General features: G+C 44.5%; 1 protein-coding gene and 1 long non-coding RNA gene across 9 annotated transcripts in view; one reads left to right on the top strand and one right to left on the bottom strand.

Moving 5' to 3' along the window:
• Osbpl3 (oxysterol binding protein like 3) overlaps positions 1 to 24840 on the top strand; it is a 163831-nt gene that overhangs the window by 22962 nt on the left and 116029 nt on the right. For 6 of the 7 annotated variants that reach the window (XM_052173718.1, XM_052173715.1, XM_052173716.1 and 3 more), the window contains exon 2: positions 5444 to 5535. The gene's annotated coding sequence lies outside the window, so the exon portion shown is untranslated. Of the gene's footprint in view, positions 1 to 4451; positions 4531 to 5443; positions 5536 to 24840 lie in introns of those variants that run through there. The other variant, XM_052173711.1, reaches the window with a different exon arrangement.
• Positions 8033 to 21304, bottom strand: LOC127678609 (uncharacterized). 2 transcript variants are annotated; one of them, XR_007976606.1, is made up of 4 exons: positions 21200 to 21304; positions 15261 to 16922; positions 9788 to 11156; positions 8033 to 8849 (listed from the first exon to the last, which is right to left on the bottom strand). It is a non-coding gene; the product is annotated as an uncharacterized LOC127678609 (long non-coding RNA). The 2 variants fall into 2 exon arrangements; XR_007976607.1 differs by lacking the exon at positions 9788 to 11156.

Genomic DNA, 24840 nt, shown 5'->3' with positions numbered 1-24840 from the left:
ACTGGGGGCTGGGTGGTGGTGGCGCACCCCTGTAATCCCAGCACTTGGGAGGCAGAGGCAGGCAGATTTCTGAGTTCAAGGCCAGCCTGGTCTACAGAGTGAGCTCCAGGACAGCCAGGGCTACACAGAAAAACCCTGCCTCTAAAAAACCAATAAATAAATAAATAAATAAATAAATAAATAAAAATAAAATACTGTAAAGTTTGACTGTTTGAATATTTTGGTTTTCCTTGCTGTCACTTGCCTTCTGCAAATGCCACTGCCTCTTAGTGACAGAGACAGGGTGATATCAAGGGATGTAACTAAAGCTGTAGCTGCATCTTCTTTCAGGTGCGACACACACTTGGGGACGCATCCAGGCAAAGCCTGTTTGGTCCATTGACCAGTGGGAGTTGGATGGGGGCTGGAAGGAGTCTGAGGCTTGCCGTCTCCTAGTACAGCTGGAGGTGGAGGATCACCTCCTCCTGGTGGTTGCCTGGATGCCTAAGCTTTGTTCACTTACCCCTCCTGAGGTGGGGTGAGGTGGGGTGGGGTTGGGGGGTGGGAGGGTGGGGAAGTGGGGGGTTGGGGGGATGGGAGGGTGGGGAAGTGGGAGGGTGGGGAAGTGGGAGGGTGGGGGGTGGGGGGAATCCAATTCAAAGAGAATTAACACCTAGTTGGAAGAGATAAGCCTTCAGGTCTGCTCTTGACCTCTGAGCACCCGTTATTTCTAGATTTCCTAGCTAAGTATGAACAATCTTTAAAAGAAAAAAATCTGTCCTCACTATCATATTTGTGTTGTTGATTTCTCTGCTTATTTTAAGCCCTGGTGGCCTGGATCATAGCATCATGTCTTCTTGTTTTGTTTTGTTTTCTTTCTTTTTTAATCTTCAAAGTAATTGTGTCTGGGTTGTGGTCAAGATTCACAAAAACCCCCTTTGATTAAATTTCTCATTCATTTATGCGGCACCCATGCCTTTGTATTTTGAGACTATTTTTAGAACCCTAATGAGGCGGAAGGATTCGTGTTTCCTTTCCCTCAGCTTCCCTCTGTTCAGACACCTGCGCTTGCCAATAATTATCACTGCCTTGGGCACATTCTTGCTCTCTCTGTTGCACAGCGCTTTAAAATAATTTTGGGGGAAAGCTAGCTGTGGAGGCATGTATCTGCACTGGAAAAAATAGTTGTTGGTTTTTCCTGGTAGTTTAACAGAAGATGTTTCTAAAGAGTAAAAGCTAGTTTAGTACCTTTTTTTTCTTTTTTGATTTGTTTTTTTTTCCGAGACAGGGTTTCTCTGTATAGCCCTGGCTGTCCTGGAGCTCACCAGGCTGGCCTCGAACTCAGAGATCTGTCTGCCTCTGCCTCCCAGAGTGCTGGGATTACAGGCGTGCGCCACCACCGCCCGGCTAGTTTAGTACCATTTTAAGGCTGATATTTTTTTCTCATTTTTTTCTACCACCATTACTTAGTAGCCCACCTCCTTTGGTCATCTGGTTTCTGTTGTTTCCTCTTTTTTTCTTTCTTTCTTTCCCCAAGACAGGATTTTCTGTGTCACCCTGGCTGTCCTGGAACTTGTGCTATAGACCAGCTGGTCTCAAACTCACAGAGAACTGCCTGCCTCTGCCTCCCAAGTGCTGGGATTAAAGGTGTGTATCACCGCTGCCTGGCTGGTCATCTTGTTTCTTAAAAAAATTGAATGCCATTTGTGACTTCTGCTGTTTTTCAAAAGTGAAAAAAAATCTCTTAACACCTCTTAACAGTTGTAGTCTTTTGGTCAAAGTGTAAGTCAATTCAGTTTTGCAGTTGGGTGACAGTCACTATAGCATTTTAAAAACATCTGCTCATGAAAGACATTTACAGGGTTAGCCTACTTCCCTCTATTTTAGGTAAAATTTTCAATGACCTGGAAAATCCAGCAGAAAAGTATGGAAAACTTGATATCTAGCTTATTTAGCTTTCACAAGCCGGATGCATCTCTGTGACCAGTCTCCAGAGTGGGAGGCAGAGCATCACCCACAGCTCAGAAGCTCCTCCCTGTCCCGCAGAGCTGTAAGGCTGCCTGATCAGCCTTGCTTGATCTTGCTACAGGGATGCATATTGGATGAGCCTTTGGCTCACTTTGTGTCTTGGTTTATACCTCTCTGTGTGTGTCTTGGTGTGCCACTGTTGTTTGTTCAGTCTGGATGCTGTTAGATTCTATTGTCTGATTACGTGACAGTGTGCCCTGTCTACAACTGACAAATGTATGGTTTCCCCCTGGGGTGCCATTGCTAATTCGTGTTGCTATGAGTGTACCTGGACCTTGCTTTGGTCACTGCCCAAGTATGTACCTGTTTTACTTGTTAGCCACAGGTTTGAGTATGCTCCTCTGAACAGAGTAGACTGGTAGTTGCGCTGGCGTACATCTGTCTCCTGAGTAGCACACGAGGTTTCTGGGGCTCTGTGTGGGTACTGCCTGTCTAGTTTCTTTTCAGGCAGTCTAGTTACTGTTTAACTGTATCTTTTTATTTTTAAGTTGCATGACCTTGCTTTAGGAAAGAAGTTGGTGATCTTTTTGTAGAATTACTAGGCCTTAATACAGTGGTTTAAGAGATATTTTGATCTCAGTTGCAACTTTTAGTCATTTAAGTCCCAGCCAATGTGAGGACAACAGACTCAGGTAAGATTTGTCAGGAGTTATGGAGTTGTGGCATGCACTTCTAGGCCAACTGATCCCTAGAGCTCTATCTGCCTTTTCTTATCACTAGATTTGTAGTTTTGTTTGGGACACTTTAGAACACATATTCATGAGGACTGGAGAGATGGCTGAGTGGGTCAAGGTATTTATTGTTCTTCTGGAGGATCTGAGATCAGTTTCCAGCACCTATGTCACGTGGATCACAAATGCCTGTTAACTCCAGCTCCAGGAATCTGACACCTTCTTGGTTTCCTCATCTACCCACATACATGTATACATGTGACATGCATACACACATGTAACATGTATATACACATGTGTTATGTATACACCCATACATGTGGCATTTATACACCCATGTGGCATACATACATACACATGTGGCATGTATACACATACATGTGGCTTGTATATATACACATATGGCATGTATATTGCACATTCATGTGGCATGTATACACACGTGCATGCACACAAACAAAAATGAAACAAATATTTAAAAAAAGAGCATGTATACAGTTATGAATCCATTCTTTCCACCAATCTGCCATCTCATACTGGAGGGAGAATACTGGACACAGTGGAGGGTGCAGAGGTTTAGGAAGCAGCCTTGATCTCCAGGGAGCTTAGACAAGGATGCTGGTGATGCTGTCATGAAGCTCTGGAGACTCATCCTGGGTACCCGAGGAAGGGGAGGGGACAACAGTGTCAAAACCATTGACAGTCTTCCCATCTGATTCTGAAGCAGTTTTGTAAGTGGAAGGGGGAGGGAAGGCGCTTTCCGGGAAGTCTTCTTCACTCGGTATGGCTACTGTGTGTAGGGGACCTAGAGGAGGACCATGGTAGAGTGTTGTGCTGGAAAAGTTGTTTATTTGTTATCATTGTTTGTGTGGTGTGTGTGGAGGTCAGAGGAGAGTTCTGTGGAGTTCCACCATTATGTGAAGTATCTGTGATGACCTCAGACTGTTAGGCTTGTGTGTCAAGTGCTTTACATGCTGAGTCATCTCACCAGCCTTGATTTTGCTAATATTTAAAGAGAAACTATTTTTTCTCATGTATACATATGTGTGGCATTGTGTGTTCGTGTGTGTGTGTGTGTGTGTGTGTGTGTGTGTGTAGGCTACAGATCAGCGTGGGTTGTCCTCCTTAACATCCCCACCCCACACACACCTTATATATGGAGGCAGGGCCTCTTACGTGAACCCAGAGTTCATGGACTTGTCTATTCTAACGGACCAGCGTGCTGTGCAGAGCTCCTGTCTTTACCTCTGGGGTCACAAGCAGGCCACCATGCCTTTGTGACAGTGCTGAGGATCTGAACTCAAATCCTCAACTTGCTTGGCAAGCACTTACTGAGCCATCTTAGTATCTCTGAGAAACTAATTTTGAATTTTTTTTTATTTTTTGAGATTATCACATAATTACATCATTTCTCCCCTTTCTTGTCCCCCTAGATCGTCCCCTATATTCTTTCTTACTTCTTTCCAAATTCATGGTCTCTTTTTTCATTATTTGTTGTTATATACATAAATACAGACTGCTCTGCCTATATAATTAAAACACTAGAATAATTTAAAAAAAAAACCTCATTAGAAGAAGCAAGTAAGATACACAGAGATATAGCTTTCTGCTCTGCCATTGGATGGGGGTTGGCCTTCATTCTGTTACAGTAGCAGGTTAATGTATGCAGCTGTAGCCTGCATAGGTCATGTGCTTCAAGCCTCTCTGGAGGGTAATCTGGAAATCTTTTACGAAGTTGAAAATGTGCTTCGTTCTGATTCAGCAGGTCTGCTTGGGCAAATGCAGCTCCCGCCTGAGCTTCACCTCTGCACAGGCTGCGATCAAGACTGCACGTTACTGGCATGGGAGGGTGGTAAGGAAATAGCGGTCAGTTCCTTTAATGGCTTCCCATATAGCTCATAATGGATTGAGACAGTTTCCTGTCTCATGCATATGTCTGTGGTTCAGTCCTAAAGATGTGGAGAACAGCATATTTGTTTAGAAATTAGGGGAAGTGTAATTTTTTATCTGAAAGAAAATAGAGATGGCATTGGTTATCTTAATTTCTTCCTAAGAGGAGAATTGTGGCTGGAGGGCCAGAGTGTCGAGTTTTAAAACACGTAACTGAATCATACTCTTTCTTGCAAAGAAGGAATGAGATGGCAGTTGCCTTTGAGTGACAGGCAAATCATTAAACGGTCAGAGTTTACAACGTCCTCTAAAGCACGTTCTGTCTCTTGATGGTCTCATGATAATCAGATGAAGCCACAATTTTTGCTGCTTTTCAGATGAGGAAGCCAGGATCCAGTTTTACAAAAACAGTTTGCATGAAATCATTCAGTGGCTGATAGTATAATTGAGAACATTAAGTGGATTGTTCAAGAAATAACTTCATCTAGCATGTACAAATGAAAGCACAAAGGGCAAAGCCCTCAAGCACTCTTTAGGTGAAATGAACTGATGGCAAATGATAGGAAGGCTTGGAGGTTTACTGACTAGCGCTTGGCTCCGGATCCATGTCTGCTCTCCTTCTTGTCACCACGGCTCCCCCTCAGCTCATCCACCTCCGTCAAGGACGAGTTTCACACTTATTAGCACTGAGCAGCAAATTTGAGTTCATTAAGAGGTGGTTAAAGGCACGGTGAGCTTTTGCTTAAAGCAAATGTGGATTGGGACTGGGAGTCTGTTTAGAACTGTAATCTTCTTAACTGATGGGAAAGGGTTTCTGTCCCAGACCTTAGAGTGCTCTAGTGATGGCAACTTGTTTTTTCGCTTTTCTTTGTCAGGTCTGCCCTGTGTCAGCCAAGACCAAGAGAAGAGACTAATGCAACGTTGATAATACTGCCTGTCTTCTTTCAGAAGCACTGAACTTATTCAGGTATAGTCACTGGAACTTTCTAGAACGCTTTAATGGCAGCTCTACTGATTTGATATTTGCCCTTGACTGTGCTGGCTAAAGCAGATAGAATGTTATTCCAAGTATGCTAACGAGCAGTCAGAACTGTGTGGAGAGGTGAGGTACTCAGGACCTCACCAAGACCTTCACTGGTAGAACAGATCATGGACCAGGTACTAAAGATGCAATAGAACAAAGGATTTCAGCCAACAAGAGGAACATCAGGAGGAGAAAGTGGTACTTGAAGGCTGGAAGAACAGAGTAGAAAGGCTAGGGTTTCCCTATAAAGAAACAAATTAGTCTATCTGCAGTGAAGAATACATTTATATTCCTATAAGGCAGCTATGTAAGTAGTTTAAGACAGATGCTAAGGTCAGAAAGTGCAAGGAAAATTCACACTGCAGGGCTGGGCAAGGCGTCTGAACAGTTGAGGTCTACGGAGAGACTTGCTTTATCACCTGACTGCTTGTGTAGGGGTGGGGGATAGCTTGCGTGTCTGTGCCTTCCTTTGGCTTTGTGGTTGTGAGGTGTGAACAAACTGACACTGTGGTTTTATCCTTCAGTTTTCATGACTACGTCAGCTGAGCGGGTGGGGAATAAAGCCAGGGTAGAGAAGAACGGTGGAGGGTTTTATTTTAAAACTTAGCTGTATTCTAGTCTGACTGGCCAGATTGCCTAGAGAGCAAAACAAGCCTGCCTGCTGTATGTGGCCCAAACGTGGCGGAAAGAACTGAAAAGGGATTAGTTAGCTGGGGGTGTGGTGGGGCCAGTGATCAGCCTGGGGCAGGCTTGACCATGCTTCTATCACCCAGAGAGGTTTTCCTGAAGCCTTGAGACTAGTGCTTGGCGCTACCAAGCAGGTACCTGAGTCACTGGGACTCACTCTGATTTCACATCTAGATGTTTTTACTCTTACCTGTGGGAATCAGAAAGTGCTTTTCATGGAGGCTGCTCCTGGTCTTGATAGAAATGGAGATATTGGTGTTCTGGAATGTGAAGTAGGAATCACACTCTGGTAGTTTGTAGATGGTGAAACCAGTTGGTAAGTTGGAAGCAGTTGGGAAACAGCCTGGCATCGTAGCTTCACGTGCAGGGTTTTCTTTGTAGGGTCAAGAACTAATCTGAATGAAACTGCTGTGCAGTGGATATGCTGAATGATCGTGGTTTACTGCAGTTGGATGTTTAAAGAAGAAATCCACTCTGTAGATGCTTATCATATGCCTGTGAATTCAGTACCCTGTCCCTTGTAGGTCCTAGAAATGTAACAGGAGTATGTGACCTTCGCATTATAAACAAATAGTTAAGTATGTCAGGTCTAATGCATTCTATGGAGGATATTAAGAAGAGATGAGAAACTTGGGAGTGTATATAGGGGGCCAGGAGTTGACATTTGGTTTTACTTAGGGTCAAAAGCCTCTCTACAAAGCATCATTTAAGTAGAGATCTAAAGAGACCAATCCCAAGTCTCAGAATGTCCTCTAGAGGAAATGAAAGTGCAGAGCCCCCAAGGCCACTCTCCAGAAGGCTGGGCTCTAGCCTGGAGCCAGGGAGAGTGACCAAAACACTACATCTGTCTTGATGACGGACACTGTGTCCCAGTGCCACATCCCAGGACATGAGTCCTCAGATGACACAGGAAAGGAAGTACTCACTCTTTTGTGGGAAAAATTCTAGTTTTTTGCCTAATTGGTGATGATCATCAGTGGGTAAATTTGCTACTGTCTTTAAGAATATTTTTGTACAAGAGTTAACAATATGCTAATTAAAATGACTTGTTATTACAATATTCTAATTAAAAACAACTTATCAGAAGCCTCCTTTGTACTGTTAAATGCTGGCAGTGTATGCATGGTCCATACCACCTGGGTTCTCATGAGACTTCTTCTGTGTAAGACACATTGTAGAACTTTAGGTCACATTTTCTTCACTATTGCTTGGCCATACGATTCTTTCTGTCCTCAGATGCATCCCTTACCGCCACAGCAGGGACTCTGAGCAAGGCCCATTACCAGAGCTCAGGTGGTACTTCTTTTGTTCTTGCCAGAGACCCTTCAAAGCACCTTTTACCCTTATAAGTCTTACTTTTTAAATTATTAATTTAGAGACAGAGTCTCACTTTTTGCTCTGCTAGCTTGGAACTCTCTGTGTAGACCAGGCTGGCCTTGAAATGTCAAGTGCTGGAATTGTGCCTGATTCTGTCTTTGAAATGTTTAGAAACATTGTATGGTCATTGTGTTCCTGCTAAAGTCTTCCAGTTTTGAGATACAGAATGACCTTTTTTTCCCCTCCCTTTTTTATGTGCATGCGTGTTTTGCCTACATGTATGTCTATACACGATATATGTGCCTGTTGCCTACAAAGGCCAGAAGATGGTGTCAGATCCTGTAGCCGCCTGCGGCCACATGCGAACTGGAATACCTGGAAGAGAATTCTGGGGGTAACGGGAAGGAGGCGAAAGAGAAATGAGTCAAGAGGACAGTTGCCCATAGAGACTGACTTTACTATTATTAAGCCAATATTTATAGTCTTTGGAAAACCACCCTGCCCCCCAGTGGCCGCGAATTCGTCGGATCTTCTTCTCAGCAGTTGCCTGCTTCCAGTCACGCAGTTTTCTGCTGGTCTCCAGGTGGAACTGCGCTGAGGCGGCCTTGGTAGTTAAGGTGAAAGTGGCTGTATTGTTCCAAATGGAACATGGGCCGGAGATAACGCCAGGGGAAGGGTGGAGGCTGTAGGCCAGGAATGTCACAGCTTGAATAGGCCGGAGATAACTCCTGGGGAAGAGTGGGGGTTGCTAGCCAGGAGGGTCACAGCTAAATGCTGTGGGGGGAAGGGACAAGATCCCTTGGAACCGGAGTTACAGGTGATTGGTGTCAGATCTCTTGGAACCAGAGGTGCCATGTGGATGCTGGAACTCAAATCCAGGTCCTCTGCATCTCGTATAGCTCCTCTTGCTGTGTCATAACATTGTAGAGAGCTTCCCATAGCAAGTCATGGCAAGCATAGTAGGTCTATTCTCTTTCCTTCTTCTGCCAGTCATTAGTAATAACCTTGATTATCTCCTCAAACCCCAGGTTAGCTTTCAGTAGCCTACCTTTAAAAAGCAGGAACATGCATTTCTAGATTGTTATACTCTCTGAGTAGACTTTAAGGCATTGAGTCTCAACCTTCCTAACGCCGTGACTTTAATACAGTTCTTCATGTTGCTTTAATTCTCAATCACAACATTATTTTTGTTGCTACTTCATAATCCATGTTTCCTTACATCTGTCTTGTTTTCCGGTGGTCTTAGGTGGCCCCTGTAAAAGGATTGAAAGTCACAGGTTGAGAACCAGTGTTGGTTCCTGTATCCGTTACTTTTTTTGCTGCTATGATAAAATACCATGACCAAGGAAGCGTAAAGAAGGGTTGATTTGGGCCCAGGGTTCCATAGAAATGAGTGCTCATTGCGGCCAGGAAGCACGGCAGCGAGCGAGCGAGCGGCAGGTGTGGGCAGGAGCAGGGAGCTGAGAAAGCACACCTTCCACTGCAAACACAAAGCAGAGAGAGCATACTCTCCTATGCTGTGCTATCTGCAGTTCTGGACTTCTCCAGAGAGTGCCACCAGCTGGGGGCCAAGTGTTCTAATGCCCGCATCTTTGGGGGACGTTCTTTTCAAACAACCGCAGTTCTTTTCTCATTGCTGGGACAAAATACACATCATCGTAGGTAGCAACTTAATGGAGGAAGGGTTTGTTCTTGGTTTTGGGCAGGGGGGCTTATCATGGAGATATGGTGGTGGGACTCTCCCATGGTGGCTTGCTCTTTAACCAAGAATCAGAGAGCTCTAGCCTGGAGCCAGGGGCAGGCATAACCTTCCAAGTCTTCTTCCCCAACCTCTTTGTAGCTTACACTACCACATCCCAGAGGATCCCTGACTTCCTAAAATAGTGTCACCAAGCTGGAGACCAACTACTCAAACCCTGACCTTATTGGGGCACATTTCATCCAAACCATAACACTCCCTCTAGGGTCGGTTGGTTGGTTTGTGCTACATGAGCGACTGGCTGACAGTACTGACTTCATATACTTGGAGTGGAGAGACTACTTGCTTATCTAAATACTTTGTTTGCAGTGTGTGACTCTAGTGGGCGTTTATGTGCATTCAAGGCATGCAAATGGCTCTTAGCATATTAGTAGCTATAAAGCCTTCATCATTACGCAGACGGTTTAGAGCTGCTTTGGTTTGATGACTTACCTTGGGACTTGATATCCTTATGGAGTAAGGATTAAAAGAGAACTGTCTTTTGATGGAGAGGATAATAACTTCAAGTCTAAAGATACTTTAATTTGAATAATAATAACAATAGCAATGATAAACCCGAGTGTTTGGGAAGACAGATGGTCCAGCAGAGCAGCATGTGGGGAATGTGTCACCTGAGTCAGTGAGTACTTGAACAATTGTTAATTTGTTTCCCATGAAATCTGTAACTTTTTGGAAGTGGAATAAATACCGTGAACGTGAAGAGAGGCGTTTTATGGTTGGAAACTTCGTGCAGCTGTCTGCAACTCCTGTTCCCACACCCCTTCTCTGAGAGCACTCAGCGTCTAAGGAAGGACCTGCCCTTGACAGTTTTTCTCTCTTGGCTCTCACATTGATTGGCATGAAGAGTATTTTCTTTGTGAGCTGTTTTGTCTCCAGCCTGGACACATGCTATGCCCTAGAACATTTAAAGCAGTGTCAGGTGACACTGGCCATTTTTAAATGGAGTCTCATTGGCTTGGTCTAAAGTGACTTGGGATTTCCTTTCTTCCATTCAGTCCATCTGTCTTTGTGTTTGTTCAGATAACAGTTATTGGGTATCTGCACTGTCTATCCATCAGCTTCCCTTTAAAGGGAGCTCCCTGGAGTGGTGATGGAGCTGAGGGGAGGAAGCTAGTGGTTAGCATATATAAGGTCCTGGGGTCAGTTTCTAGCACCCTTTTAATATTCTGTGGATCTGAACTGCTTAGTCAGGATGCATGGCTGTTTGTTTCCTAATGTGCTTAATCCTCTTTTATTTTCTTCTGAGAATCTATTCGGTACTGAGAGGCATAACCAGCACTTGCTTAGTAAGTGTCTATTTAAGAGGAATAATAGACGTTTTGGCCGTCATTCAGCAGACATTCAGTTCTTTAATAGCAGACATTTAAGCTCAACTTCAGAGCATTCTTTCCTGCAGAGATGGAAATAAGAACCTGCTGGCGTCCTTAAGGACGTCTGGGAAGAGTCATTCAGTTTGGAAAGATAGACTCTAACTCTTCAGGCAAGCTGACAATGGCTGCATCTCAGGAATGTTAGTCACAGATGGTTGTCTGAGCCACTGGAGTGCTGAAGGGAAAGTATTCCAGGGGTATGATGTCTAGAAAGGCCAGAGTCATTGGCAGGAGGTTGGAGAGAATTGGCGAGTTCTTGTTCACAGTTTCAGCTAATGGCTGCATATTTTCCTGGCCAGGGAACCCAGATATGAGCCATCATCACTCTTCATCATGGAGATGCAGTGCCCAGAGGAGAACTCGTAGGATTGTCCCATGAATTGTGTTGCACTGGGGAAATCATTTGAGCACTTCATGTTCTGAGGTGGATCCTGTAAGAACAACGACCATCCAATTTCAGCTTTTTCTTCAAAGATACTAAAATGAACTAGTTTGGACATGAAAACCTAGGATATACTGTCTGGTGTTGCCAGGGTACAGTATGGATTATCCCTTGATGAGAGCCGTTGTGGCGAGTGGTTACATAACCCTGGCTGAATCTTGAGCCCCGGGGACTTCACTCAGCTTCCCCAAACCAAAGGTGGCCGACCTCGGTTCTGCTAAACACCTTAGCTCATCCGTTACTAACCCCTCTGAATAAAACTGTAGGTATCATTCTGCTATCTATACAACTGTAGGTATCATTCTGCTATCTATACAACTGTAGGTATCATTCTGGTATCTGAGTGGTTCAAGGCACTAGCCCTGTCTGAGCCCCTTGTTCATCATTTGAAGATGTAGCCCGGGGAGGGGCCTTCCATGTTCCCTCCCTGCTTCCTTTTCATTGTCTTGTGATGCAGTCCACTTAATAGCATTCAAAGGAAGCCTTGCCATCCAGGGTCCCACAGCTCCCTCCATTCTCATTGGCATCAGAATACAATGAGGCTTCTTCAGTTTAGAAGATGAAAACACTGTGAGATCTCTGTGCATTCACTAGAGCTGCCCTCACTGTGGGTGTCCTATGTCATCTAGAGAGTGCATGGCAGGCAGCAGGCCTGTGCTTAAAGTGTCTGTTCCTGTCCCTGCCTAGTTTTGTTTGTTTAGACCACAATTAATAGGAAGATTCTCTTGCAAATCATGATTCTGTAGAAACCATCTTTTACCCTCCCCTCTCCATGCATATGCTTTAGGGTGTTTGTTTGTTTTTTGTTTCCTGGTAAAGAAGTGAGGCGTGGCGAAGTTATTATCCACTTCTTTAGGAACTTTTGTGCTGGTGTTCTGTCCAGTTAAAAGAGTAAATGAGTTTTATGGCCTGGTGGGAAAAGCTAATAATTTACAATAGACTTTCTCTGGAAAATAGATCTCAGACTCCAGGCAGTTAATTTGCAAGCATACCTTTGGCTCATAAGGCATTGCTTGTTAAATAATTGACAAAGCCTGGGGCTTTCCCTCAAGTTTTCCCTAGTTTGGTTTCATGAAATCAGAGCTCAAAGCAAGGATTTGAGTGCAGGTAGTTTTGTTTTGTTTTGTTTATTTTTTTTTTCTTTCTTCAGAGGATCCCAGGGAGGAGGACTGACATGGCAGGGTCAGCGAAGAGTTAATAGCAAGTGTGCTATGAAAGTTGATGCTGTTGGCAATCTGCTTCTGCCCCAATTGCTCTCTCTGCTTGATGGGAGCTGGAACATTTATAGTCACACCGTAGTCTTCGGTCACCTTATGCCTTCGGTGGCCACTTAAGTCCACACACATCTGGGCTGTGTTTGCTTTCTAGCTAAGTTGGCAACTCTGACCCAGAGAAGAAATAGAGACCTGCACTGCCTGTGGTGGGAGCTTTCAGTGGAGGCCTTTCTGCTTGGGTCCCCTCACTGTGGCCACGGTTGGGATGAGCCAGGCTGATGGAATGAAACAAGCGCCCTTCTGAGGATCTGTTCTCACTAACTGCCATCAGGTTGACTGTGCAGTACAGCCAGCCATTTCAGCGAACCAAAACTATGTTTTAGGAGACCACCACCCACCTACCATTAAGAAGGGAAATAGACAGCCAGACACGATAGATAGGCTGATTTAGGGAGGCATGGTGGCCATCACGCTGTGATATTATGTATTAGAAATATTAGAAAGTGGAAATGCATGTTCAGGAACTGATGAAACATGGCATAGGATGGTGATAGGACACTATGCTTGTGTGTGCATATTTTATCATGGAAAGATAATGGAAATTGTTATAGCATGTAAAGCATGATTGCTCTAATGTGAAGAAACATTGATACGTTCTAGGTGAATTCACAACCATATTGCTGACATGAAATCTCCACATCAGGATGAACTTGCTAACAGTCTTTACAGGTGAGACTGACTATACATGGTACCGAGAAGCTGAGGCAGAAGCAGAGCAGCAGAGGTTGCAGAAGTCACAGTTCGCCAAGCCATTTACTGAATGATTGACAGCGCATGCAGGTCCTGCCTAAACCTGGTAGCTGCCGTCCTTGTGTTTCTGTGCACCTGGGCAGCACGCAGGGCTTTAGAAGAGCTGCCTCCTTTTGATGAGCCACACAGAGGCAAACACTTAGTATACATAGAAAGTATTTTTCTTGGGGACAGTCCCTCATCTTCTGTCAATGCTTTTAGCATCTTCCTGAATCCTTGATGACTGAGGTAACAGTTCTTAGTGAGAAGATTTTCAACATTCAAGCAGGTAGGCACATATTCAGTACAGATGTAGAGTTAAGATCCTGGAAAGTTGGTTGGGAAAAGATAGGGATGACCCATCCCATAGCATGGGTAATAAATAGTCCATCGGAGTCGGAAGAATCACCAAGTGCACCAGGCCTCTGCTGCCGTAGGTCACAGCTTCGGCAGCAGACATCATTTTGTCTGTGAAAGGTTCTTCAGTGGCTCAGCTGTAGTCTTTGGATTGCTAAGAGGGTCTTTCTCTTAGTGATGAATTAAGTCTGGGACATTCATGGACGCCTGGAAGCCTTAGCCTTGCCATCTGAAGTAGGACAGATACGATTTCTTCTCTATAGAAGTACATCAGTCAGTTCCTCAGAAGTAGAGGAAGCCAGTGTCTTCTGTTAGCAATACTTCAAATATTTGAAAATAGCAACTCTAGCTTCTCTTTCTTCTTTTAAGCCCTTTTTGGCAGGGATGGGAGTAGGGGAATGGTTGTGTTTGGAGACAACCTCTTACTGTGTAGCCCCAGCTGTCCTGGAGTGCACTCCATAGACCAGGCTGGTCTCAAGTTCACAGAGATCCACCTGCCTCTGCCTTGCAAGTGCTGGGATTAAAGGCATGTGCCACTATATCTGGCAAGACTTTATTTTTTAGGTCAGTGTTTCCAGACAGGAAGCCCAGTGAGAGCTGTGTGTGTGTGTGTGTGTGTGTGTGTATTTGTATGTGTCTATCCCCAGGGACGCTATGACCTGTAATCCATCCTGCTGTCAGCTTCAGCTCAGGGTTTCTCTGAGGGTCTGTGAGTTTGCTGTATGCTATTTAGAGCTTGTTTGTTTTTATTTCCAGTAAAATATTTAGAACTGACCATTGGATTTTTAAAAGACAACTATTCTTTGTGTTTAATTTCTGATATCATCTCCTAATCTTGAAGCAAACTCATGGATGGAAGGTATGCCTACTATGGAATCATCAGCATCCATTCCAGAATCTGGTACAGGAGAAACATGTAGTGAATGCACATGTTCATACATTCATATATCTACACATGTATGTACACATACATGTAAACATGTATATATGCATATTAACACATATATAACCATATAAGACACATATATGCTCACAGATACACAAATACATATATAGGTACACATATACATGTGTACCTATATATGTATATACACACATATACATACATTTATAGTAACATACATATACATATATGTATTACTTCTGTTCATGTCATAGTTTAATGTATAGGTTATTTTATTTTTACAAAAGATTTATTTTTACCTTTGTGTGAGTGTGTGCATTTGTGTGTGCATGTGTGTGTTTGTGTGTGTGTGTTTGCGTGTTTGCATGTGCACGTGCTCGTGAGTGCCTATACCCATGGAGATCAGAAGATAGCATCAGGTCCCGTGGAGTGGAGCTACAGGTGGTATTGCGCTGCCTGGAATGAATGCTGTGAGCTGAACCTGGGTCCTCTGCAAGAACAGCAGGTGCTCTTAACCTCTGAGGCATCTCTCTATGGGTCATACAGCCTCTCTCAGCGTCCAAGTTTTAGGCAGTATCCTGCTATTTACTCAGAAATAGTGACTCTTAGATATTTTTGCTAATACTTGTGTCTTCCTACCATGGGTAAGGAGGGAAGTTATGTGGTTAGATGTTTACTGCTCTAGTTGGCAGCATAAACCTAGGAGAGTGGTATAACTTTAATTTTTTCAAAACCTATTTTCACTGATGGTTCTTAAATGCTTTAACCTCCCTTTTAACCCACCACCCACTAGAGATAGTAGGAAAGAAAAGATACAGGGGAAGCAGACCTGCTTACAAAGGTTCTTTGGAGCAACCTCTATCTGTGTTGTCTGAAAATCGGCAGTTCAGTTCACAGGTTAGCAGGCTTGATCCATTTGCAAACACTTCATGGCTACACCAGCAGTCCAGTTCAGTAGAGTCAGGTTAGCAAACACAAATCAGCAGAGGTGACACTACCTAGCAGAGACAGCCAGGCCTCAGCCTTGGCTTCGGTCAGCAGGAGGGACCAGGAGGAACGCCCGGAGACTTTCTTTGCTGTGCCTCTCTCAGGGAAGTGAAGATCAGCGAAGAATCGAGACACACAAGTATTGCCCACTTAGCTGTACCAGCAAGCCAAGCTCCGTCTCCATCACTCTGTGGAGTCTTCTTTATACCCTCCAAATATCACGAGTCCTCCTCAGGTCTTGCCTCACAGCGTGGTTCTTGTCCCAGCTGCCATCACTTTGCCAATCAGCCTGAGTCTGAGGAAGTAGCAAGAAGCCGTAGCACACCACCAGAAGTTTTTTGATGCATTTCTCTCTTTGGAGCCCTGATAAATGAAGCTCAACTATGCAGTGTAAGGCGGACCAATACATGCGTGTTGTTAGTAAAGAATTCTTCATCACGTGTCCTTTCATGTGCTTGCTTTAGCAGAACATCCTCTCTCCTGTGCCCACTTCAGCTAAACATTCCTTCACGTGTTTGCCTCAGCAAAACATCTACTGACTTTCCAAAGAACTCTTAACTTTCCACTTCAGAGTGGCACCTAGAAATGAGGTGGACTAAAGTCCTATGTAATAGCCAACTGTATTCAGAATATCAGACAATTTATATTCAGAGGGTTAAGAAGAATCACATGAATAAGGTATTCAATCACAGGGACAGGCTGTACATGGCAGAAAAAATGCTTTTCCATAGAGGCACATGGGTATAGCAGAAGCTGACGGAAACTCACTCCTGCTCGCTACCTCTGGGAGGAACACTGAAACACATTCCAAGTGCAGTTCTGTGTTTCAAAGAAACTGAAATCACAGATTCCTGTTTTCTTGGAGTTTTCTCACAAGCACTCAGAATTCTCACACCACGCCATTCTTGATCTGTGTTCTAACAGTTAGAAATAAAACAGTATGCTCTAATGACTTTGAGAGTCATGTCGTGTGAGTCATTGTAAAAGTGAACTGAGCGTGTGTGACTTCCCAGGGGGCTGTCCTGGGAGCATCAGAGGGCAAAGGCATCAGTTGGGAAGACAGTCCCAAAGTCTGTGAGCTCCCAGGACAGCTCCACAGATCTGGGGCCTGAATCTGTAGTCCTTGGATTCACCATGGAACTCACCATTCAGAATGACCAAGTGGTCTTTTTTTTCTCTGTTTTAACTCAGTTTTGGAAGGAGGATAGTGAAGACTCACACTCTGAATGTCTCAGTTCTGCCTTTACTTTCTAAGTTCACAGACTCACAGAAGCTTCTTCAGGGACCTTGGGATTTTCAGTCCAGCATCCGTGGATATACTGCCCCTCCTCCAATGGCTAAACCATCACAGGATTGGACAATTTCCAGCTTGTGTCTGGAGGATCCCCAAGTATTGCTAGGATTCAGTGGTCCAATGTCCTGTAGTGTAGGACTGTTCTCTTTGCTGTAGTGACTTAAAGATATGATAGGATCTTGATGTGAGTGGTAGAGTTGTCATTTTCACCTTGAGAACAAACCAAAGAGCCCATTTTAGAGTACTGTTGCTCGATAGGAAAAAGAGAAAGACCTTTGGGATCCGACCTAAAGATGAACATAGAGATGGAATCTAGTCTATTCCTTCTCTTTTGCCTCTCACCCCTACACACTTGCTGAAAATCCTTTACCCCAGAGCAGGTGTGGGCCTCCAGGTGAGAGGAGGCTCCGGCATACCCTAAGAGCTCCGCAGGACACAGGCCGCCTGCACAGGCCAATGAAGCCTTTGTAAGAGTCCAAAGTATGACAACTGTTCTCTGATTCTTTTGTTGAAGAAGGCAGAAAGCATATGAAGGGAACAAAATAGCCCATTTCCATCATAAGGAACTCACAGTTAAAATATAAATAAAAAGTTTATCCAGCCACTTATTTATATTGAAACTAACATACTTTTTTTTTTTTTTTTTTTTTTTTTTTTGGATACAGGCTTCTCTGTATAGCCCTGGCTGTCCTGGAACTCACTCTGTAGACCAGGCTGGCCTCGAACTCAGAAATCCACCTGCCTCTGCCTCCCTAGTGCTAGGATTAAAGGCGTGTACTACCACTGCCTGGCTTTTTTTCTCCCCTAATATGCCTTTAATTTATATTAAAACTAATTTGCCTTTTCACATACTCTATTGGTATATTTTTTAATAGTCATTGTAGGAATGCAGGTAAGTAAAAGAACACCTGATAAGAATTTTTAAGCTATGGGTTTAATCCCCAACTCCAGAAACAAACCAAAACAAAACCTCTAATCCTGGAAATCTCCTCCCAAGACTAGAGAGAGTCTTCGTGTACTCCAGTTGCCTCTGAGAGAGGATGACAGGCCTCACTGGGTGTGACTTTGGTTGTAAAAGGTTCTATGAATTCTGCTTACTGCTCTTGGGACACTAGTTCTGGGGATACTAGCTGACATAGAGAAATATAACTTCTCTGAAATAGAGTCCTGTGTAGGAGAAGCCACTTGTAGGCACTTTAGCCCTTATCCTGGCTAAGGTCTCAGTTTACAGCCACCATTAAGCAGCAGGTTGAGGGGAGCTGTCTCAGCCAGCCATCCACTTGAGTCTGCAGAAGACTTCAGCCACACCTGGAGTAGGATTATAGTTGCATGGGAAAGCCTGAGCCAGCCCTGTCCAGCCCAGCTGTTTCTGAATTCTTGGGCCTCAAGTTATGAGTTATGAGAAAGTAAAATGGTTGTTTCAAGCTATTATGTTTTAAGGTACTTTGCTACTTAGTAGCTGGAGGACACGATAGGCCAAGAAATCAGAATATCTAAAATGAATGGTGTTGCAGTCTGAGATAAATTCTGTGCTTTACTTTGTTTCTGAAGAGTTTGGATATTATTTGAACCTCTTCTGGACAATGAACATTTTCTTCCCTTTTCAATACTAGGGCTAGAATCCAGGTCTCTTGTGTACTAGACAAGTGCTATTTAACCCAACAAGCTCTTCCCCTGTTGTGGGAACTGTCGGCCAATTATTGAGGCTACTTAGGATGCTGAAAAAAAGATGCCTTGGTGTAAAAACACCATAATAACACAGAGAGACCTGAAACCTCAATAACCGGGCTCTCTTCTTCCTTGAGAAAAGACACATGCAGTCTTTCTTCTTCTCCTTGCACTATTTTATCTGTGATGCTTTGGATATGCTTGGGGTGACACTATTAGGAGGTGTGGTCTTGTTGGAGTACATGTGGCCATGTTGGAGGAAGTGTGTGAGCTTGGGCTTTAAGACCCTTGTCCTAGCTCCCTGGAAGCCAGTCTTCTGTTTGCCTTCAGAATAAGATGTAAACCTCTTAGCTCTTCCTGTACCATGCTTTCTTGGATGCTGCCATGTTCCTGCCTTGACGATAATGGACTAAGCTTCTCTGAACCTGTCAGCCAGCCCCAGTTAAATGTCCTCATAAGAGTTGCCTTGGTCATGGTATCTGTTCACAGCAGTAAAACCCTAACTAAGACATTATCTACAGGTTTGTACCACAAGTTAGTCAGAAAAACCCACAAAGGCATGCAAATCAGGAGGCTCACAGCTGGGAGATGCTTATCTGAAAAGCCAAGTATTTGACAGGTGTCACTTCAAAGATCTATTGTGAGCCATTGGCCAGCTTGATGCCGGAGGGTAGTGTGGCCAGGCCAAAGGTGGGCGGAACAGGACAGTGACCTAAAAACAGTGCATCAAAGTGCAGAAAGTGTGGCAGAACATAGGGTGCAGATGTAGGGTTCCTAGCTCAGAGGATCTGCTGACTGATGGAAGGCCCTCAGTTAGACTTGTGCAGATGTGAGTTCCTTGGTGACCTTTCTCAGTTCCCACGCCTTAACCTAACAGTGAGCATCCTACCATGTGCATGAAGAGACTTGCATTGAGACTTTCCAATAGGATATACATCCCCGTGTCCTACCTGCACCTCAGGTTGCTTTTCTCCTCTAGCTGCCAGGAATCGTTCCACTGTGTCTGAACGAGACACTTCAACACATTAAACCACATCTGAAGTCATTGTTTTCATAGTCTGGCTTCCCAGCTCATGCAGAACACCTCAGCAAGTGTCTGGTGAATGCAAGCTTTGCATCTGGCCTTATTCAGTGTGCTAGGTGAGACCGGCCTAGCAGTGGTTTCTGCCACAAATGTATCTCCCATTCTGAGAATAATACTTGGTGTTTTCTCAACCCTTATTGAATGAAGAAACATATGATATTGTGGTGAGGTAGCCAAAACACAACTCAAAAAAGATTCTGTCCTTAGAAAATTGGCTGTGGTAGAGAAAAATCTGGAATCTGTGTTGGGGGAGAAGCGTTAACATTATAAGGAGATGTTTCTGTTTTTATTATGTTTTAGATTAACTGATTAACTTCAGACAGGGTCTTTCACTACAGCTTAGGCGTAACTTGCTACTGTAGCTCAAACTGACCTCAAACTCACAGCCATCCTTCTGCCACAGCCTCCCAAGTTTCTGTGAATATGTGTGTGAAACCAATCTCAGTTTAGATGATGGTGTTTATTCATCTTGGGGGGAAAGGAGAACTGCCAGTGAGGGGTATCATGGGGCACAGCCGGTCCTTAGCATGTTTTCTGCCTGATTTGTTCATTTTAATGAAGTAACTGAGTCTTAGGCACTCTCTATCAAATATCCTGACGGGTAGTTTTGGACTTACTCAGATACAAAGGGGGAAAAAAACCCAACAAATACCCCTAATCTTGGAATTTGTCAGGAAAAAGAAATTAGATGTTGACTCCTTTGGGCCAGAACTATTGCTGCTTGTATTGTGGTTTGTATTTTTTTCTAGAATAGTGCACTGAGTTACTCATTCAAGGTTCAGCATCCTCTTCCTGGAAGTGGCCTAAGAAGAAAATAGCTCCCTTCTGTCTTAGTCAGGGTTTCTATTCCTGCACAAACATCATGAAGCAAGTTGGGAAGGAAAGGGTTTATTCAGTTTATACTTCTGAGTTGCTGTTCATCACAAAAGGAAGTCAGGACTGGAACTCAAGCAGGTTAGGAAGCAGGAGCTGATGCAGAGGCCATGGACAGATGTTCCTTACTGGCTTGCTTCCCCTGGCTTGCTCAGCCTGCTCTCTTATCGAACCCAAGAGCACCAGCCCAGAGGTGGTACCACCCACAAGGGGTCCTCCCCCCTTGATCACTAATTGAGAAAATGCCCCACAGTTGGATCTCATGGCGGCACTTCCCCAACTGAAACTCCTTTCTCTGTGATAACTTCAGCCTGTGTCAAGTTGACACACAAAACCAGCCAGTACACCTTCTAACCCAGAAAACCCCACCAAGGCATGCAAATGAGGAGGCTCAAGGCTGGGAGATACATATCTGAAAAGCCACCAAGTATCTGACAGGTGTCACTTTAAAGATCCACTGTGAGCCATTGGCCAGCGTGAGGCTGGAGGGTAGTGTGGCCAGGCCGAAGGTGGGGTTAAGCGGGACAGTGACCTAAAAACAGTGTTGAAATTTTGCTGCCCAAGTGTCTAAGTGCAGAAAGGGTGGCTGAACACAGGGTGCGGATGTGGGCTCCCTGCTTGTAGAGTCCTTAGGCTGATGGCGGAGGAGGGCCTGCTGGCGCTTATGGAGCCCAGAGCTAGATTAGTACAGATGTGAGGTCCCTGGGATGTTCATCACTGAAGTTGTTGCTAAGTTAGAGGAGCCGGTTGTACAGAAAAGATATCTCAGAGGAAACAAAAGTTGTCACACTGGAGTAAATTCCACGCAAACTAAACGCAGAGAGGAGTAAACATGAATGGGAATGAATGGATTTCTACTCACCATTGAAGAGAGGAGAAGAAGAGCACCTCGTGTCGAAGTTCTAAGCCTTAGCAAGTGGAAACACAAATGGCAAGTGTAGTACAAACTTTTGCATAAGACAGTGCCAGGAAACGTCTGCACGCTTTCTTTTTTGAGGAGGAAGAGAGGTTATTGGGGGGTTGGGTCTTTCTGTGTTATGGTGTCTGCCTTGCGGCGTTTTTTTTCTTAGCATCCCGCAGCCTCAGTAAGGAGGCTAATGCAAGGAGAGACTAGATGCTCTGGCTGGTGAGTGTAGTTGTTATAACCACTCTTGTAACCAGCGCTCCACCCACATCGACTGGTGCAAAGAACCCTAGTGTTTGAATCTTTGGCTTCTCTTCAGTAGTCAGTCTTTTCTTTATACTAGGAAGTTTAAATTTCTTGATTTTCATTATTCATTAAATGACTGTTTTGAGGGGCTCAAGAGATGGCTTAGAGGTTAAGAGTACTCACTGTTCTTCCAGTGGACCTGAGTTCAATTCCCAGCACCCACATGGCAGCTCATAACAGTCTAACTCCAGTTCTAAGGGATCAAATACCCTCTCACAGATATACATGCAGGAAAACCACCAGTGCATATAAAATAAAATAGAATAAATCATTTAAGAAAAAGAGAATGTTTGGGTACTTACAGTCTATCCATACTGGGAATGGTGACTGACTAACAGATCGTTAGTTCATTCTTGCTGTTACTCTGATATCATGTGTTCGGTTGGGTTTACTCTTGAGATTTAAGGTTGACTTCACACATGGATTTTGGGGTGGGTAAAGCACAGTGGTATAAAAAAGATACAGACTGAAAGTGAATGAGCCCAAACTACATTTGATCACAGTTTATTCAGGACCATGTCATCATCAACAATTCGCCCCAGTTTACTGTGTCCTAGTGAAGATACAATCAGCACAGAAAACATGCCCGCTTTCCTAGAGCTTGTGTTTCCAGTTTATTAAATTTGACTTGTGTGATTTGCTTCATAATTGAATCTGTTTCTTAGCACTGCACTAATATTAGGTTTCCTCGGAGACATTTATAAATACAGGCCGAGTCAGAGTGCTCACCCCAGTCTTAAGTAGTTTAGCAAAACCTTTAAAAGGTGGGGTTCCTTTTTAGGTTACTAAGGATCCTCACAGAAGCAGATGCAGCCACTGTGCAGGGAAGGCTTGTGCTGTGTCTCAGGCAGGGAGGACACTGCTTTATCCCCAGTACTGACTTTGAAGGTACAGCGAGGGGCAGGGGGCGGGGCAGAAGAAATGGTGGACTTTCAAGAGTCATTTCAGGTGTGTTATTCTGGATCTGTGTACCTGGGGGGGGGGGAGGAAATCCTGGTTCCAACACCAGCAATTTCACAAGTTTATGCACCTGTTGAAGAGAGCAGGCATAGGTTGACGTTTCCTGTTTATTACTAAGGGAAAAATGATCCTCCATTCTTAGTGGTAAACCTCTGAAGCCCTGAGAGACGTGTAGACAGAGCCTTGTTTACACGGGTTTCTTAGATGATCCTCTTTGTCTTTAAAAGCTGTCTGCGTTTCCTCCAAATGACCCCGGTGCAGGTGTGCCTTTGGGTGGAGAGGCCTCATCTGTGGGAATACACATCTACAGTTGCCATCTAGGAATGATGGGCAGATCTCTCATGGACACTGGATAACTGCGTTTCCAGTCTTCAGGCTCCTCCTTCAGTCACGTATTTTAACAAATGTAGATTCAGCCTACTTCCGCTCAGTCTGTGAGGAGGCAGATGCCCCAGTTTCTGCCACTTTATTTTTATGGATTCCTTTATGTTTTTAAAATCTTTTGACAAGGAGCCTGCTGGTAACTGACACCCCCCCCCCCCATCCCCCAGCCTTCCCAAAGACCCAGGGCCCCGAAAGCTTAAAGTCAGAACGGGTATCTTCTCCAGCTTCATGTGCTTTGGAAGCAGACCTGACAAAAAGCTGGGAATTGCCTGTGTGGTTTTTTGGTTTTTGGTTTTTTTTTTTTTTTTTTTTTTTTTTTTGATTTTGGAATGAAATGTCCGAATGGTTAGTCTGAAGGGTTGTTTTTCTTAAAACCTCTGCGATAAAAGCAGATATGAAGGCTGCCTCTGTCGCTTGAGCGCTCTGGTCTCTCCCACAGGACCTGGGGACAGAAAGAGAGAGAGAGAGAGAGGGAGAGAGAGAGAGCAGATTCTCAGCTTGAACACAGTCAGTGAGAGCCATGGGTGTGGTGCTGTGCTAGGGAAACCATGCAAGGGGTGTAACAGGTTGAATCATAAGTCCTTGGGCTGCCACTAATTCTAGGGAATTAGTGTGTGACTTAATGGGTCACCTTTCTGAAAGCCTACACGTTATCTGGATGTTTCTTCTAGCTTCAGGTTGATATTTTCCTTGGGACTACACAGATGACAGCCTCCAAACAGGCAGTGTCTTAACTGAGTTGGGAAAGAGCATCCGTCCAGCCCAGCTCCGAGAGCTCCCCAGCTCCGAGAGCTCCCCAGCTCCGAGAGTTCTAGCAAGCACAGCCAGCTTGCAGGACAGTTTTGTATTATAGCTGTGAAGAGGGGTAGTTTGTCGTCATTTCCTTTTTATTTAAGCTCATTGAATGGCCAAGTCTGCTATGCCCCAACACAAGGTTCCGTTGGGCCTTTCTCTTACTTAACCAGGATGCTACCAGATGCAGGAATATTAGTAACCCAGGCTGAGAGCGGCCGCTCCAGGCGCTGTGTTATAAAGCATGAGCGCATGCTACACCGCCTTGAAAGTTTAAAGGAAAACAAGGCTGAGTGCTTCCAGCTTCTAAAGTTTCAGAAAAGAGACAGAAACCTTGCACCTAACAGGAAGCAAAATGTTAGCACCAGAGACACCCAGAAACTCTTGTGCTCTCTGCCGAACAAACAAACAAATGGATACATTCCCACACCTTTTGTGAGAGCCAGTGTGGGGGAAAGGCTGGGCTGGTTAGGCTTGGCGTCAGATTTTTTTTTTTCTGCTCATAGCAGGCAGTGTGGATACATAGCAGTCTCCCGGAACAAAGCTCGGTTTTTTGTGTAGAAAACCGAACAGGTTATAGCCTTCTGTCTCCCGGGGAAAGACAGTGCAGGTACTGGCTGTGAAACTTGTGCTGGATCTCAAAATGGAGAAAAATGCAGGAAGGAAAAGTCACATGTTTGTAGGACTTTGAATGATATCATTCCATAGTTTGACTTTTAAATTTTTAGAAATCTGTAGGATGCTGGGAACCATGCTGGGGTCTTGGGTATGCTGAGTATCCATTCTACCGCTGGCAACATCTCTGAATGACAAAAGAAAGAAAAAGGAAAGGAACATGACTGGTCTGGGGTTTCTGCACCAGATGAATGAAAAGAAGAAATAAAAAGACTAGGTATGGTGGAAGAGAAAGCTTGTTATAGACATTTGGGAGAGCACAGCCAGAGGCAGACACATCTGGGAGAGTCCAGAGTAGACAGGACCCAGAACCTTGCATGTGAGGAGGGGAAGGGGAAGGAGGGGGAGGGGGGGAGAGAGGGTGCAGATGCAGATGCAAATGCAGCAGCCAGGAGGCCCAAAAGAGAGTAAATGAAAAGATCAGGTAACCAAAATGGTTGAATTACATAGGGAAGGGCAGCTGGGAGAAGGGTAGTCCTGCC

The sequence above is a fragment of the Apodemus sylvaticus genome, chromosome 2 (genome assembly GCF_947179515.1).
Source record: "Apodemus sylvaticus chromosome 2, mApoSyl1.1, whole genome shotgun sequence".
NCBI lineage: Eukaryota > Metazoa > Chordata > Mammalia > Rodentia > Muridae > Apodemus > Apodemus sylvaticus.
This window is presented reverse-complemented; position numbering and strand designations above follow the sequence as displayed.